Raw genomic sequence first — 11,880 nt, forward strand, 5'->3', positions numbered from 1 at the left:
CAAATATTTGGAAATTAAACAACACATTTATAAATAACCCAAAGATCAGATAAGAAATCACAGTGAAAATAAGAAAATATCTTGAATTACTTGAAAAGGAAAACACAACATATCAAAAGGGGAATGCAGCTAAAGTAGTGCTTAGAGGGAAATTTAGTGCTTTGAACACTTACATTAGAAAGAAATAAAGATCTAAAATGACTAAGCTTCTGCCTCAAGAAAGAAGAGCTAATCAAACACAAATTAAGTAAAAACAAGGAAATAATAGCGATTACTGCTGAAAGCTATGAAAACACAAAACCAATAGAGAAAATCAGTGGAACCAAGAGTTGGTTCTTTGAAAAGTTAACAAAATTGTTAAAGAGTTGCACTGACAAAGGCAAGAAAGAGAGAAGCACAAATCAATAAAATCAGGAATGAATGAAGGGGCATTAGTAATTCTCCAACAGAAATTTAAATGATTATAAGAAAATATTGCAATCTACTTTATGTCAACAAATTAAACAACTTAGATGAAATGGACATATTGATACAAATATACTTATTACCAAAAGAGAAACAAGAATAGAAAATCTGTATAAACCTATAACAAGTGAAGGAATAAAATTAGTAATTAAAAAGCCTCCCACACAAAAAAAAGAACAGATCCAGGTGACCTCACTATGCATTCTACGTAACATTTAAAGAAAAAAATGATACCAACCAAACACAAACTCTTTCAGAGAAGGAAGAAACACCTTCCGACTCATCCTGAAGCCAGAAAACTGTAAACAAATATCCTAAATAAATATAGATACAAAAATCCTTTTATAAAATATTAGCAAATCTAGCCAACATAGCAAAAGGATTATATATATCCAAGTGGGATTTACCATGTCCAAGTGGGATTTTCCCAAGGAATATAAAATTGGTTTAACATCCAAAAAAAATCAAATAGTGTAATACACAATATCAATGTAATAAAGGACAAAACCACTTGGCCATCTCAGTAGTATCAGAAAAGCATTTGAAAAAAATCCAATATCCACTTAACGATTAAAAAAATACTTTCAACAAATTAGGAATTGTAGGGAACATTGTCAGTCTCACAAAGGGCATCTAAGAAAAGCTGACAATTCCTAATAGTGAAGGATTGAATGATTTCACACTTAGATCAGGAACAAAGAGAAGATGTTTGCTCTCGTCACTTCTATTCAGTACTGTGTGAGAGGTTCTAGACAGTGCAATCAGGCCAGAAAAATAAACTAAAAGCATATATCGAACAAAAAAGAAGTAAAACTGTCTTCATTTGCAGACAACATGGTCTTGTGTGTAGAAAATCTTAAGGAACCTCAGAAAAAAAAAGACAAAACAAAATCTAGAATTAGTAAACAAGTTTGAAAGGTCACAGGATACAAAATCAAAATTAAAAACACAATTATGTTTCATAATACTAGAAAAACAATCAAAAACAGAAATTGAGAAAACAATTTCATTCACAATAACATCAAAAAGAAATACTATACTTAGGAATAAATTTAATAAAAGAAGTGAAAGACCTGTAAACGGAAATCTAAAAAGATTACTGAAAGCATTTAAAGGAGATCTATAACAAAATAGAAACCCATTCTATATTCATGGATTGTAAGACTCAATATTTTTAAGATATCAGGTCTCCCCAAATTGATGTATATATTTAATGTAATCTCTATTAAAATGTTTATAGTCTTTTTTGAAAAAGTTGACAAGGTGATCCAAAAATAAGTGGCAAAGCAAAAGGCCTGGAATACCAAAAAAGCTTCGAAAAAGAACAGAGTTGGAGGACTTATACTACCTGACTGCACAACTTTCTATAAAACTACATAATTAAGACAGTGTGATATTGCATTAGGAGACATATAGATCATGGATCAGAATAGAAAATCCCAAAATAAAGGTTTACGTATATGGTCAATTGTTTTGTTTCATTTTCTAGGCATGGGTATTTAAGTAAATGTTTATTTCCCTGGTTATGTTAAATTTTCTCAAAAGCCTTTTAAAAAAAAAATAAATGTTTTGTTTTAGAATAGTTTTAGATTTACAGATAGTACAAAGAGTTTCTGCATATGGTGTACCCATTTTCCCCTATGGTTAAAATCTTACATTACTGTGTTCATCTGTCACAACTAATAAACCAACCTTAATATAATATTATTACCTATACTTGATACTTTATTTGAATTTCCTCAGTTTGTACCTAATATCCCTTTTCTGTTCCAGGATCCCATCCAGGATACCACGTTGCATTTAGTCATCACGTCTCGTTAAGCTCCTCTAGACTGTGACAGTTTGTCAAGCTTTCCTTGTTTTTATGACCTTGACAGTTTTGAGGACTACTGGTCAGGTACTTTGTAGAATGTCCCTCACATTAAGTATTTCCAATGCTTTTTCCCATGGATGTATTGTGGTTATGTGTTTTGAGAAGAAAGATCACAAAGGTAAAGTGTCCTTCTTATCACATCATATCAGGGATACATGCTATCAACATGACATCATGGACGAAGTTGACCTTGATCACCTAGCTGTGCTAGTACCTGTCAGATTTCTATAGTGTAAAGTTCCTCTTTCACAGCTTCCCACCCCCATCTCTTTGGAAGGAAGTCACAGTGTAGCCCTCACTGAAGGGGTAAGGAGTTACACTCCACCAGTGTCAGCTGGCAAATTATTTGTTACTATTCATTAATTGTTTTCTAAAGAAACTTTATAGCAAGTTAGAGTAATTTTTATCTGCTAAATGTAGACTTGTGTTTTAATACATCTTTGTTTTATCACATGTTATCATCTTTGTTTTATCACATAATCCTTTTTTATTGTATTTTAATTAGACATATGATAGGCTGAATATTAAAAAAAAAAAAAAAAAACTTCTTTACCAGAGTTGGAGAAGCAGGGATCTTTAACTAGGTGAGTAAGCATGAAAAAAATCTGAAAAATATAATACTGAGTGAAAAGAGAAAATTTGAAAACTATATGTACAGTGTATCACCAATGATTTTACAGATAAATATATACTTGGTAAAATATTTGTTACATGTATAGTAAAATGAAATGGTAAAATATATACAATTGTATAGTAAAAAGTATAAATATGTACTGATGAGCCATGCATGAGAATGATATACACCAACCTCTGAGTAGAGGTACCCTTTCAGAAGGGAGGGAAGTAGGGAGGCAGATAGACTCATGGAGGGGTGGAGGCGTCAACAGTATCTGCAGTATTTTGCTTCTTTTTAAAAATATATCTGGGACTTCCCTGGTGGAGCAGAGGTTAAGAATCCACCTGCCAATGCAGGGGACACGGGTTCAACCCCTGGTCCAGGAAGATCCCACATGCCGCGGAGCAACTAAGCCCGTGCACCACAACTACTGAGCCCACGTGCTGCAACTACTGAAGCCCACGCGCCTAGAACCTGTGCTCCGCAACAAGAGAAGCCACCGCAAGGAGAAGCCCACGCAGTGCGACGAAGACCCAATGCAGCCAAAACTAAATAACTAATTAATTAATTAATTAATTAAAATTTAAAAAATATATATCTAAAACAAACATGGCAAACTTTAAATTTTTTTAAAGCTTGCTTGTGGGTATGTGGGTATTCATTAAATTACTCTCTACCTTTTATGTTTGAAATATTCTATAATAAAATACATAAAAGTAAATCAAAGTTTTTTTTTCCAAATGCAATATAAATTGCAGATTGTTGGACATTTTCCATAAAAAAAGGAAAGAGATCTAAGAGAAGATCAAAGTTTTTCTGAAGTATCTGACGAACTTTAACAGATTAGGTGTCTTTCCAAGGTCATTTATTGAATATCAACTATGTATGAAGAACTCTGCAAGGTATTAGAAGTAGAGAAAACTATGCGCTGAGGATATAGAAAAGACTATTTGAGAGAAACCTGAGACTAAACCAAGCGCTTATGAAGCCAGATGTCTTGATACATACCCAAAACAAAACTAGATCTGTATCTTAGATGGACAAGATTTTACCTTGAAAGGGACAAGATTCCCACTGTTATTACTTCATTTTGCCACATTACCATTATCTCATATTATCCTGGTCTTAGCACTGTCACCTGGTGAACTGGCATTTCTAGGGATACACAGTCTGAGGTTCATAAGAGAGAGACAAAGTTTCTAACAACAGATGCTGGGCAGATGTTCTCCCCTCTTTTTTTTCTTTTTTCTTTTTCCTTTTCTTTTTAATTCGGAAGTTGGGCAAGCGTGATCTTTATGCTGTTGTTTAACTCTGCAGGCCAGCTGCCTCCACAGCAGCCTCAGAACAAGTGGATTTCCTCTGTGTGTCTGAAATCATCCAACACCAGATGTCAGCCTAGAGGTTTCCATCCCTCAAGAGTACTGCGCTGCCACATTACCGAGCACTGGGAATTATGTTTCAGAAACAGTGATTTCCTATCCCGTTTCATTAAATTGAATGTGAAGTGAGAGGGAATTTGACCTCCTTGAGAGGATGGTTTCTTTGACCTATAAGAAGTTTGCTGTTATGAAATGAAAATGCAATCACCGGAGAGACGTAAAATACGAAGCTAAGCTGGGCAGCTTGTAAATCATTTAAGAGTCTGCATGTGATTTAATAGTAATAGGGTCAAGGTTTCCAGAGAAAATAATTTGATGCTGATTACATGATACTAAAAAGTAGAGATGCTTCTGTGTGTCACTGAACAATGAGGACATAGAACAGCAATAAACATTCTTTATTATGACTCTGCCCCTCTGGGGTCTGGTCACTTCAGATATCCTTCAACGGAAGCTTGAGCAATTAAGACGGCTGATTTCCCAGGGAGAGAGCTTTGTGTTAGCAAAGCACAACTGAGCACAAAAGCTGAGAAGACTGTCCTAAAATAGCAAACTCTATTGACTCTAAAATTCCTCTTGTCTTAATTTACAGCCTAAATTAAAACCAACCGTTTCTCAGAACAAAGTATCCCAACTGTTAAAGTAATCTGAAAAAAAAAAATCTAGATTGTTGACATGAATTTAGAAATTTGCCTTGCAGAATTTTGCAGGGCTCTTCTAGAGTCATTTTTCAGATCTGAAGAAAAAAAAATCAGATCCATTTTACTGAGAAAAGGAAAATGCAATCTGCCGCAGGTAAAAGTTGGGAGCTATTCGTGACTTTCTCTTTTTTATCCTCTGTCACGTTTAAGGAATAAAAGCTGAGGCAAAAACCCAGTCTGATAGAAACCTTGAGATCAATGGTTCCTAAGCTGGTTTTGTAGCACCACGGCGTATCTCCAAAGAACCTCCGGATTTCCTAATTAATTTTCCACCAATTAAATGTTTATGTTAAAACAGAAATGAAGGAGCAGAGAAGTGTTTCAGGGAATTGCAAGCCCGTATCCATACTCTGTCCACTCTCGCCCTGTGGGCTCTCCATGGACGTTAAAAGCAATGACTCTCCAGCAGGCCTAGAATCTTGCTTCTGCTACATCATAGCAGCAAAATCACTCAAACCCTCTGCGCCTCCTTTCCGCATCAATAAAATGGGAAATCACCTACATCACTATAGAGTAAAAGGTTTATTTTAACATGTGGTAAGTACACAGTGCCGCTTATAAGCAACATGTAAACATTAGCTACTCTATTATTGGCCTTAAAATTTTGTAAATATCTATCTGCATTTTAATATAGAGATATAGATATACATGTTTTAAAACAGAAGGGAAATGCCAGAAAATGTGGAGTGATTACGGGTATAGTGACATTTTTTTTTGATATGTTTTTCTATTTTCTCATTTTTAAATAATATCTCCTATTTTCCAAATTTTACTTTTGTGATACAAAAATAGAATTTCATGAGGAAATAAAAGATAATCAATAAGTTAAAATTCTAGCATTTGATACCTTGTCCTCCAGGACACCTGAATCCCATGCTCCTTTAACAAGCTGGACTCTGATGTCTGCTATTTCCTAATTGAGGGACAGCTTTCAATTTATATATCTGACATTATTCCTCTAAGAAGAAAATTCCAGCTACTTTTAAGATTGAACTCTATTGACAACAGCTCTAGGAACGAGTTTCTCATTTAGTGTTATTATAACCATTTTGAGTTCTTCTTTTGTCTACATTAGAAACACCTACAAATATAATTGCAAATACTAGGGATTAGTCTTAAAGCAGCCACTCTAGTATTTGGTACTGTATTCACTTTATTCACTCCTCTCTGAAGGAGCTGAGGCACCAGGTTAACAGGTGGCCTAAGTGAGGGCATAGGAAATTTGGTTTCTCTTCAGAACCACTCTGAGATCTTTTTTAAAACATGGCTTCCCCCTCTCCAATCCTATTGAATTAGAAACTCTCAAGAAAGAAATGAGAAGGAAGGAAAGACCTGCATTTTTGAATGCCACGTAAGTGATGTTAGTAATTGGGCAACTTTGTAAACAGTTATAGTTTGGGACCAGGTAATATTAGGAGAAAGGGTCAGTAATAATTGTATGTAGCTCTATTGTATATCATATGTGTTATGTACTATAACATACATATACTACATCTATACATGTTCTGTATACTTGATGTATTTTTTGATCTATATGATCAGTTCTCCATCACCTTGAGTAAATGGAGATGTTCATAATTCCTGGTAGGCAAATAATCCTCACTCAAAATATTATCCTAGGTTCATTTATTTGGGCCAATATTTGGGTGGTTAGTCCTCTACAATTTCCCTCAGAAGATTTCTTTGTTTGAAGCCTAGCGGTTTTCAGTTACAGAAATGCAAAGAGATTTTCTGGCAGGACACTCCGTACTTTCGGCTCCTTGCATTTGGACCACTTCTGAAGTTGAAAGGTGTTTGGAAAATGGTTCAGAGGAAGTGCAAAGTGACTCTCTAATAAGGCATTAGGCTTCAGGTTTATGTGGACAGCAAATGAATGTTCAGTTATTTGTATGTGAATTGTTTGGCTACCTTCCAGTCCAGCTAATGTCAAAGCATTATAAAAGCACGCTGCGATACAGCTGTACTGATTTTAGCTGCTTCAGTTTGGGCTGAAAAGTTCTTTTTCAGTCAAGTTACAGACATTAATGTTACTTAAAGAGTGGCTGATATAATAATGAGAAATTCCCAAATATTTTGCCAATTCCTTTCCCCCAAAATTAACCTTCTGCTTTTTCCACTTGTTATGTAAATTTTATGGGTCTTGGGAAATAAATATAAAACTAAAATGCAAGCAATTTTTCCCCCACAGAGGGAGAAAGATGTGATGGATATAGAAAAGTAGTGGTTTCCTACACTCAGTTTTTACCATAAGAACAATTTGACCAGGCAGGTGACTTGCTGGACTATATCTCCCTATACCTTGGAACTTGAATAGCATCAATCCTGGTGATTCAAGTCAGGGTTATTTGTTTCTAACCCTCATATTTAAAAAGTCATGTCTATTAAACTAAAGAGAAGATTCTTGAAGGATTTTATCATCCCCCCAAATAAGTCCATAGTGATATTCTTGTTTTATAGGTTGAGATTGCTCTTTAACTAGGCCAAAAAAATTTCCAAGATTTAAATTTTAACATTCAACTTTTCAGGTAACCTGTCAGTATACACTCCGATGCCACGTTCTCAAAATTAAAATGCCAAAATTTCAAACGAAGGAATTATTTGAGAAAAACGAATGATGATTCATAGTGCTCTGGTATGCCGATTTTGATTGCTGTATCTTAAAAGTGATTCTAAGATAAAAGCTTAGTTTTTAATTACAAGATAATTTATCATGTCACTAAGGATGAGCTTTTTCCATATGATGAACCAGGTTTGAAGAGATTCCAAGCCAATAACTGAAAAAACCCAAGTCTGAATCCAAAGATATTGAGTTGAAAGGATCCTGCTTTGATAAATCTCACTTGAGAACGCTTTAGTCTGAGGACCTTGGGAGAAAGCAGCAGAGTGCACTATAATTCCTTTCCAAATCACTTTCACTGGAGAATAAGTGACCATCCAGACTGGGAGAGACCAAAAAGGGGTCCCTAGTAACTTCAAGAAACCAAAGGAAGGAGCAGATCAAAGGAAGTGATCTTTTTTCTTTCCTTGATAAAAAGCTGCTACTTTACAAAGTTTCCCCAAACCAAAGGCCTCCTGTGTTCCAATTTATTTAGTATTCTTTTTAATACCATGCATTCAAAGAATTATTTCCTTCTCAGGGAAATTCAGAAAAAAATCATATTTAATTAACCAACCAAATGAATGAAAATTTCATTTGAAGTTAAATATTTTTGAAATATTTGGCTTAGTCCCATAATGCAATGCCCGAAGTGCCTTCAGATTTTTATTCCGAAGTGGGTTTTCAAGTTCAATTAAATTCTCTGGCTTCAAAGCTACTTAAGAAATATTCTGGGCCAAAGATATTTCAGTTACCTTTAAGCCCCCTGGGGAACACCCCTCCAAAAAAATCAGGTCATTTATTCTTGAAACTCATAAATGTCAATGCAAACATCTCCTGAAGGTTCATTTATCACACAGAGGTTGAGTGAACCTATGATTGGAAGTAGAAAGAATAGTAATAACTTCTGAATACGTTCCATATTTTTGCACACTCTGTAGTCTCCAGTATCAGTTTTCGTTTGGTACTGCAGAGCTAGACTTTATTAAGGTGTATTAGGGATAGGATCCAGATTCATATTTCAAATATTTCTGCCAATCTCTCATGCAAAAGTAAAAAATAAGTGTTCATTGATACTGATAATTCCCACCACTGTTGACAAGTTTCACTGTTTTTTTCTTATTTCTCCCAGCTGAGAAAATACTTGCTGTTGAACATCTGGCTAAGGAATGTGGAGAAGTCCAAAGGCCTGGAGTATCATCTGAAGTGGACTTTTTGAAGAAAAGTAACATGGAGTATTAAGCAGTTTCCCAGAAAGGGATTTTCAGGGAAAAAATGTCCAGTGACATTTCATGAAAGTCAGAACATTCTGAAAATGGAAGGATGGAATAAAAGACTTTGATCAGTATGGTGAGTTATTGTGATGTGACTATTGAAATGTGCCATCATGGGAGGCTCAACCGAGAGCCATGTAACACACCAACAGCCACAGCTAACAGATCCAGACAAAGACAGTGCCAGGCTGGTACTGACGATGGCATCATCTACTGACATCTGTGCCTACCAGGGAAGAACAGGTAAAGCTCTCAGATTAGGATGAGAATGCTCTTCCCCACCTGTGTTAGCACTCCCCCTGGGAACCAGGAGGAAAGTACATAAAGCTGCTCTTACTGAATCATCTGGTCAGCACTTGACCATCCAGGGTTGAATTCAATATATCAATATTTTTGTGCTGAAAATACATATATGGGTGGAAGGAGTGGTTGGGGGTACACTTCAGCGCTGGGAGAGCTTGTGGCAAATTAGAGTTTCCTTGCACATGTACAAACAAGCCTCCAAAAACTAGTATCTTTTGAGTTACTCTAACACCCAACAGGTCAGCAGCACAGGCTGAATGAACACTTATAACCTCACATCTACGTGCCTTATATCCACCAATGGGCCATACTGATTTGCATCTGCTTATATTTCACTGCAAAGCCTCTATATTGATTATATTAATGTGTTTCAGAAAGAAGTAGCAAAAATGCTACTCTTTTTACACAAGTGAGAACCACTCATAGCATAATGTGAATTCTGCAAAAGTAAGGATCTTATCCCCAAAACCTGGCACTAAGAATATTTACTGTCTGAATTTAAATGTGTCCATTTAATACATAGAATTTTAAATCTGCAAAAGGACAGAGACATCATCTAGTCCAATCTTCTCATCTGGCTGAGTAAGAAACTGTGATAGGAAGTGGGATATTTCTCTAAAAAAAAATTATAGAAATAAGTAGCAGATTCAGAGTCACTACCTCTTTCTACCACACTGTAAGAATTCCTTTATGATCTTTGTCATGGTATTTCTTGCCTTGATGACTAGAGGATGGTTTTGTTTTAGGTTTTCTACTAATTTCTGAAATTGTTAAATTCTTCTTCAGTGCATTCAGTGGAACTTTTTTTTTTTTGATTCTGAAATGCTAATATGGAGAAGATGAGATGCATGCTAGAAAACCAAGGCCAACAAAAGGGGCTGAGTGCTGGTGTGGTGCAATGTCACAGCCCAGGACCTAAAAATAGGACTCCCGGGGGGTCTTTTTCTTCCTCCCTTACTTTCTCCCTTCCTTATTTTCTTTCTTCCTTCCTTTCCTTTTTCCTTTGTAATAGTTTAACAAATACAGTTATTACCATGACCAGGAAAATGATTCCTTCAGAAAGGTGCAGCCTGATACCCATTACATTAGAAACTGGAATTTTAACACCTTCTCTTGAAAAATGACCACTTCTTTTGGAATGGTAATAATTTTCCCATTTACTTATTGCTAAATTGCCTCTCTTTTTCTTTTGGCTGGGTGTTTTCTTTCTTATTTTATAAAGGCAGAAAATAAAAGTTCTCCCATAGTGCTTAGTGGTCTGGGTTTGGGTTGTGAGCTCTTCTGGGGGAGCAGAGAGGCATAAACTGCTGCCTTTGAAGCCTGATGTGGGTCGTCCTTTCCCTGTGGCTCCTATAGATTATTCACAGCCAAACAGTGGAACAACTGCAGGCCGATCCAGTTCCTGTTTTATTGATAGCTTTCACTCCCACATCCAATTTTCCCTCGTGAATCCTGTTGGAAACCCAGCATTCCCACACATGGGTTCACATTTTCCCATTTTCAACATGAACAAAGAATGCACTATTATTAACAGAACCAGAGACCTGGGAACAATGTTAGCCTCATCCATGTAACAAAACCAGAAACAAATAAGCAAACAGAGGCTCCGGTCTGTGGGAGGTGAGTCACTAACACCAGGAGATGACTGCCTTCTATCCCCTAGAGTCTTGTATTATTCAGAGACTTCTTGGACTATAATAAATTAGTTTGACAAATTATTCCTCTCACCAGACTTATCCATTATCAACCTTTCCGAGAGGGGTTTTAGCAAAGGAAGCTTTGTCTGCAAGTGACATGCTGAAGGCATCTGTTTAACAGATTCATTTTTTTTTTAAGGATCTGTGAAGGCTGCTTTCATCAGGGTAGAATGCAGGGTGCACCAGGCTCTTCATTCTTGCAGAGCTCACACCCCATGTGTCACTGTCAATCTTCCCGTCACATCTCTGATCTGTCCTTTCCTCGCCCTCTGGAGTAGTGTATCTGCTCTCAGAGGGACGGCTCAGCCCACATCACATCCTGTTTTGCAGAACACGTACCTGCCACATATTTCACAAATGCATTTTTCTTTTATTTGGGGGAAATCTATTTCCCAAAGATCATAAAACAAAAGCCAATACATTTTAATCAATAAATGTGTTACCATGTTTCTCTTCAGCATAATCATTAAGATGTATTTTTCATCCTACCAGAGATGAACAGCAAGCAAATCCATTTACCATAACTCTTCAAAAAGGCATTGCCACAAATCCTGGAAAAATAGAAAGGCTGGTCTCTCTGTTGCCAGCCTTTCCCTCTCCGATCCATTCTTCACATTGCAGATAGAGTCATCTTTCAAAAATACAGATCTGAGCACATCATAGACCTCAGCTTAAAAATCCCTGAATAATTCACCACTCCTCTTATAATAAGCCTAAATTCCTTAGCCAAACGTATAACACCCTTTATGATCTGGCTTCTGCCTCCCTCTGAGACCAGTTTTATCTTTCAGTGCATTACGCCACCACCCTTGCAACCTGTACATCAACCCAGTAATGCCTTTAGTGCATCCAAGTGTGCCTTATATAATGACTTACTTACCCTTCTTGGTCTCACCTCCTGGTCTTTGAACATGTAGTCCCCTCTGCTTGCAACACTCTTTCTCCTTGCCCTCCTTCTTTGGATGAATCCTAATAT

Source organism: Balaenoptera musculus, chromosome 12 (genome assembly GCF_009873245.2).
Source record: "Balaenoptera musculus isolate JJ_BM4_2016_0621 chromosome 12, mBalMus1.pri.v3, whole genome shotgun sequence".
Classification (NCBI taxonomy): Eukaryota; Metazoa; Chordata; class Mammalia; order Artiodactyla; family Balaenopteridae; genus Balaenoptera; species Balaenoptera musculus.